Genomic DNA, 7,490 nt, shown 5'->3' on the forward strand with positions numbered 1-7,490 from the left:
GGGCGTATATATACGTCCCTGCCTTCCCGCGGGTGGGGGGCCCGATCGGGCCCCCCCCCCGGTGCCTGCGGCGGTCGGTATTCGTTCGGGAGCGATCCGGGATGAGGGGGCGGCTATTCATTCATGGCCACCCCCTCGCGATCGCTCCCGGCGAATGGAAATGCTCCGTGACATCACTTCCTCTCCTGTAATGTAAACACAGGCAGAGGAAGTGATGTAATCTCTCCTCCGTGTCGGTATTTTTCGTTCCGGCACCGAGGAGAGAGGATCGGTGAGTTGCACCAACACGACACTACACAGTAGAACATGCCAGGCACACTCACACCCCCCCTTCACCCCCCGATCACCCCCCCAATTACCCCTGCCCCCCCCCCCCCCAGTCACAGTGACACCAATTGCATTTTTTTTTTTTTTTTGCATTGGTGTCATTTGTGACTGTAATAACTGTTAGGGCAGTTAGGGTTAGCCCCCTTTAGTTCTAAGGTACCCCCCTAACCCCCCCAATAAAGGTTTAACCCCGTGATCACCCCCCGTCGCCAGTGTCACTAAGGCTGGGTTCACATTGCAGCGGTTTATGAGAACGGATGTGATTCGCACCGCACTGCAGTGCAAATCACATCCGATCTCTGTGCGATTCGAGTTCAGCCATACAGATAGTATGGCTGAATTTGCGTCGCACCCGCCGCAAATTCGCACGGGACCCTTTTTTTGGTCCGCAGCAGAATCGGATCGCATGGGTGTTCACACCATGCGATCCGAGTTTGCAGATCGCACTGCAATATGCGAACTGATCTGGGGGTGTCATTAACATTTCACTGACACTCCCAGCAGTTCGCATAGGGCAGTGTGAACTGCCGCCGGGAGGCATGCGATGCGGGAACCCACCGCGGATTCGTGGCGTTCCTGCATCGCTCCAGTGTAAACCCAGCCTAATAAGCGATAATTTTTCTGATTGCTGTATTAGTGTCACAGGTGACGCTAGTTAGGCAGGTAGGTATTTAGGTTCGCCGCAGCTTTTTATAGCGCCAGGGACCCCCATATACTACCGCATAAAGCCCCCTGATTGCCCCCTAGTTAACCCTTTCACCAGTGATCACCATATAACTGTTACAGGTGACGCTGGTTGGTTAGTTATTTTTTTATAGCTTCAGGGCACCCGCCATTTATTACCTAATAAAGGTTTAACCCCCTGATCACCCGGCGGGTGTCATTTGTGACTGTAATAACTGTTAGGGCAGTTAGGGTTAGCCCCCTTTAGTTCTAAGGTACCCCCCTAACCCCCCCAATAAAGGTTTAACCCCGTGATCACCCCCCGTCACCAGTGTCACTAAGGCTGGGTTCACATTGCAGCGGTTTATGAGAACAGATGTGATTCGCACCGCACTGCAGTGCAAATCACATTCGATCTCTGTGCGATTCGAGTTCAGCCATACAGATAATATGGCTGAATTCGCGTCGCACCCGCCGCACCCGCCGCAAACTCGCACGGGACCCTTTTTTTGGTCCGCAGCAGAATCGGATCGCATGGGTGTTCACACCATGCGATCCGAGTTTGCAGATCGCACTGCGCTATGCGAACTGATCTGGGGGTGTCATTAACATTTCACTGACACTCCCAGCAGTTCGCATAGGGCAGTGTGAACTGCCGCCGGGAGGCATGCGATGTGGGAACCCTCCGCGGATTCGTGGCGTTCCCGCATCGCTCCAGTGTGAACCCAGCCTAATAAGCGATCGTTTTTCTGATCGCTGTATTAGTGTCACAGGTGACGCTAGTTAGGCAGGTAGGTATTTAGGTTCACCGCAGCTTTTTATAGCGCCAGGGACCCCCATATACTACCGCATAAAGCCCCCTGATTGCCCCCTAGTTAACCCTTTCACCAGTGATCACCATATAACTGTTACAGGTGACGCTGGTTGGTTAGTTATTTTTTATAGTTTCAGGGCACCCGCCATTTATTACCTAATAAAGGTTTAACCCCCTGATCACCCGGCGGGTGATATAAGTTTGAGGGTCAGATAAGGTCTGCGTCGCCCCAGGCAGCGTCAGGTTAGTGCCAGTACCGCTAACACCCACGCACAAAGCATACACCTCCCTTAGTAATATAGTATCTGATCATATCTATATTAGCGTCGCCAGCAGTTTAGGTTTCCCAAAACGCATTGTTAGCGGGATCAGCCCAGATACCTGCTAGCACCTGCGTTTAGCCCCTCCGCCAAGCCCAGACCAGCCCACCCAAGTGCAGTATCGATCGATCACTGTCACTTACAAAACACAACACGCATAACTGCAGCGTTCGCAGAGTCAGGCCTGATCCCTGCGATCGCTAACAGTTTTTCTTGTAGCGTTTTGATACAGTCGCTGACAGCCTAGGTGCTTTTTTACCTGTGAGTCTCACTAGTGTACCCCTAAATTTAGGGGTGTCTACTTTCGAAAATGGGGTCATTTGGGGGGGGGGGTTTGTGCCATCTTGGCATTTTATGGCCTTCAAAACTGTAATAGGTAGTGAGGAGTGAAGTCAAAAATTTACGCCCTTAGAAAGCCTGAAGGCGGTGCTTGGTTTTCGGGGCCCCGTACGCGGCTAGGCTCCCAAAAAGTCCCACATATGTGGTATCCCCGTACTCAGGAGAAGCAGCAGAATTTATTTTGGGGTGTCATTTCACATATGCCCATAGCATGTGTGAGCAATATATCATTTAGTGACAACTTTGTGAAAGAAAATAAAAGTTTGTAATTTTCCCGCAACTTGTGCCAAATATATAATATTCCATGGACTCAACATGCCTCTCAGCAAATAGCTTGGGGTGTCTACTTTCTAAAATGGGGTCATTTGTGGGGGTTTTGTGCCATCTTGGCATTTTATGGCCTTCAAACCTGTAATAGGTAGTGAGGAGTGAAGTCAAATATTTACGCCCTTAGAAAACCTGAAGGCGGTTCTTGGTTTTCGGGGCCCCGTACGCAGCTAGGCTCCCAAAAAATCCCACACATGTGGTATCCTCATACTCAGGAGAAGCAGCAGAATTTATTTTGGGGTGTCATTTCACATATGCCCATAGCATGTGTGAGCAATATATCATTTAGTGACAACTTTGTGTAAAAAAAAAAATATTTTTTTTTGGTCATTATTCAATCGCTTGAGGCAAAAAAAAAAAAAAAATATTCAATGGGCTCAACATGCCTCTTATCAATTTCCTTAGGGGGTCTACTTTCCAAAATGGGGTCTTTTGGGGGGGGTTTGTACTGCCCTGCCATTTTAGCACCTCAAGAAATGAGATAGGCAGTCGTAAATTAAAAGCTGCGTAAATTCCAGAAAACGTACCTTAGTTTGTAGATGTGACAACTTTTGCGCAAACCAATAAATATACAGTTATTGACTTTTTTTTTTACCAAAGACATGTGGCTGAATACATTTTGGCCTAAATGTATGACTAAAATTGAGTTTATTGGATTTTTCTAATAACAAAAAGTAGAAAATATCATTTTTTTTCAAAATTTGCGGTCTTTTTACGTTTATATCGCAAAAAATAAAAATCGCAGAGGCAATCAAATACCATCAAAAGAAAGCTCTATTTGTGGGAAGAAAAGGACGCAAATTTTGTTTGGGTACAACATTGCATGACCGCGCAATTACCAGTTAAAGCAGCGCAGTGCCAAATTGTAAAAAGACCTCTGGTCATCGACCAGCAAAATGGTCCGGTCTGAAAGTGGTTAACAACACAGATGCTCTGGGATGGTGGGTCTGCAACCCATGATCTGGGCTTGCCAATCTGCCATCTGCATCCCACAGAAGGAGGTCGTGGGCCACATCAGAGGGCTAATCTAGAGTGAGTGACTGGGAGTGGAGACAAAGAGAAGGCAAATTTATGAAATATTTTTTTCAGTTTTGTGTAAGGATGAGCCCAACAGAACATGTGAACAGGCAAAAAATTTGTTTGAACGCGCGAACACCGCGAAACACTTTGTGTCCCATGATGTATTCCCAAGAAAAGGATTTTACAGGTAAGCTGTATTTAAAAATCCTATTTTCTTGTTCATACATCACGGGATACAGAGGCTTGGTAATTACTTAGTGGGATGTCCTAAAGCAATGCCCAAATTGAGGGGAGGGAGACACAGATCAGAAAATATAGACCGCCAGCAGACAAGAGGATTTATACTGCTGCCTGCAGTACACTGTGCCCGAAGGCGGCATCCTTATGCCCTCTTACATCCACCTGATAGAATCTAGTGAATATATGGACTAAAGAACAAGTTGCAGCCTTGCAGATCTGAACCATGGAGGCCTGGTGATGCACTGCCCATTAAGCACTAACCACTCTAGTTGAGTGTGCCTTAACCTGAAAAGGAGGAATCTTCTTCTTTATACCATAGGCTTGAACAATAACTTGCCGAATCCATCTAGAAATAGTGGATTTTGATGCTGCCTGGCCCTTTCTGGGACCTTCTGGCAGAATAAATAGACAACCGGTCTTTCATAGCTGAGCGGTTGCCTGCAGATAGATACTGACTGCTCTTACAGCATCTAGAGAGTGTAACAACTACTCTTCCGCGGACTGTGGTAGGACCACATCTTGATTCAGATGGAATCCTGAAACTACCTTGGGTAAGAAAGTCAGGTGAGGACGCAACACCACCCTGTCTTTGTGAATACTCAAGTATGGCTCTTTACAAGAAAGAGCCGCTAATTCTGATACCCTTCATAGGGGGACTTTGGGATTCTGTTTACCAGATTTTGGACCCCAAGGTTTCTTTTGCCCTTGGGCTTGACCCTGGATCTTTCCCCTAGAATTTGATTGGGGAGGCTGTCAAAACTACCTGGAGGATGAGATTCCAGGAGTTGATAACAGAGAACATCTAAATGAAGGATGTTTACTCTTTCTTTTGACCAGTAACAACGTGGTTTTACCCCCCAGTAATCTTCTGGATATATTTTTTCAGATAATGCCCAAACAGGCGTTCTCCACAAAACAGGAACACAGTTAAATACTTTTTGCATGAAGCCTCTTCTGCCCAATGTTTAAGCCAAAGGGACCTGTGCATGTGTACCAGCAGGAGAGTGAGGCAATATGCTTGCTGACGATAAAACACAAGGCTTTAGGAAGGTCTGCATAAACCATGGCCTCTTCATTGAAACGAAGGCTAAGCACCTGCTTCATTTGTTCCCTGAGGAACTGGCACATGCCAATTGCTGCAACCGTAGCCTGGACCACGGTGCCCGCCACAGAAAAAGAGGCTTTGAAAAAGGTTTCCAGCTTTTTGTCAGTTGGATCCCTAAAGCCTTGAGCATTGTCCACAGGACAGTTCAGGCTCTTATTCACACAAGAAACAGCTGCATCTGTGGCTGGGACTCCCCATTTCTTGGTGAAACTCTTCTCCACCGGATAAAGCAAAGAAAACCTTTTAGAAGGAGAAAAGAGTTTATCTGGGTGACACCAGTCCTCATATAACAATTCATCCAGTAAAGGATGAGTTGGGAAGGCGTATGCAGTCTGTGAGGATTTCAGGGACCCTAGGGTGGAAACAGGGGAAATGGCAGTCTCAGCAGAGGGCAATCTGTATGTGGTACGCACCAACTCAGTATAGTATTGCACCTGCGCATTAAGGGCCTGGGAGGTAGAAGAGAGCTTATCCTCTTCCCCTGTTTCGTCCGACTGCACCTGATCCCTATCCTCAGATAGGGATATTTCCTCTTTATCAGAATGTTCATCTGATAGGGAACCCAAAGCAGAGGGAGGGGATCTACCCCTTTTCTGCTATTTTTAAGTAAGCTGTTACAAAAGGAGTAATAGTAGTAACAAGGACTGAAACATTGGGAGAGGCTGAAAAACCTGACAGGGGTACAGACTCATCCTGTGAGGCTGCCTCTAGTCTTGCGGGGGGGTGGTATCCTGCAGGCATGTCCAGAACCCCTAGATTAAGGGAGTGATTTTCTGGTGCCTCTTTTGTGTCCCAATGCTTACAGGGGCTCTGGCGGCTTGGGCTTTTAAAAAATGTCCTCTTTGCGCCTGAACAACGGATGTGCCGTGCACACCACACATGAACCGTGCCCCGACCACGCCCCCACTCCTTCCCTGCCAACCCCCTGCTGTAAAAGCACACCCCCAGAACCATCATGGCGGTGGCTGGGGTGAGGGGGGAGAAGGGAGACCACTTCAGGACTGCATGGGACCCCCAGACTGAGTGGGATCCCCCCTTTCGGTTTTTGTGGCAAAGCCTGCTGCGGAGGAGGTGAGCGCCTTTACAAACCAGCTTCACTGAGCGAGTATTCTGGAAAGACATGTAAATATACACCAGGTATGTCTCTTACTCCATCTAGTGGCGGAAACCAGGTAAGACATACAACTACTCACAGAAGATAATCCATAATGTGTACATTTTAGGATTGTTTTCACTTATCTTATCCCTGCCGCAGGAACTACTGAAAACAGACAGATTCCAGCCTTCACACATCATGGGGGGTAGAAAAAAGAAACAACGCAGTTCGATAGACTCAAGCTGCGAAAGAAGTTACTTTGGGCACCAATAAACAGTTCAAAATGTGGTTAATTCATACAAATATTATATTTTAATTTTATGTATTAAATTTCATTTTTAACCATAAATATTTAAAAAACATAAATGAGATACAAAACAAACACAAAAATGACGCTGGTCCGGACCAATTGCTGTTGACAGCTGTAACCAATGGTTATATTTAATCACAGAATAGACATTGAGGAAATGCTCAATTTGTCTTTAAACATCTAATCAGCAGTCTACAGCAAGCTAAGGGGAGAAGTAGGCTAATTATGCTGCATCTATCACGGCAGGTAGCCTTGTGCCAACCTTCAGTGTTCTGGGTTCCTACTCACAGGAACCTTTTATTTTAACCTATAGAAGACTTTCCCAGAAACTTTTCGTGCCACTGTTATAGTAGTACACCAAAGCCTGGATCCCAGAGCCCAGACCTCCAAGAAGAAACATTACAGGAAAAACCTTGTTTCTTCTTATCACAAGGCCCAGGTACCATCCATCTTAGGCATTTTAGTATTGGCCTGAGGTATGGATCCAGTTGTATAGCTCCTAGGCCCTCACAGAGACCATCAAACAGAGCTTTCTTCAACATCTACACATCTACAACATGACCAACTACCTTAGACACTAGCGAACAAATTTAGGTGCTCTCCATATGGGAGAGGTTATATAGGGGAGGAACTCAACTTGTAATTAGGGTTACCAGTGTCCAATTACCTGAAGGTACTATCTAACCCACTAAGTTATTACCAAGCCTCTGTGTCCCATGATGTATGAACAAGAAAAGAATATTAAAGAGAATTTTTTTAAAATAAAATAATGCATAAAAAAAAAAATTAAAGACACCCCCCCCCCCTCGTGCTCATGTGTAAATACGGACGCAGCAGGTCCCACATACTTGTAAAGACTTTTAAAGCTATGGAGATTTTTTGGTTGGTTGGTGGAGTAACTTGTTTCCAGTTCCTAACTATGGAGAGTC

This window comes from Lithobates pipiens, unplaced genomic scaffold (assembly GCF_037356315.1).
Source record: "Lithobates pipiens isolate NorthernLeopardFrog02 unplaced genomic scaffold, aLitPip1_a1.2 Scaffold_22, whole genome shotgun sequence".
Taxonomy (NCBI): domain Eukaryota; kingdom Metazoa; phylum Chordata; class Amphibia; order Anura; family Ranidae; genus Lithobates; species Lithobates pipiens.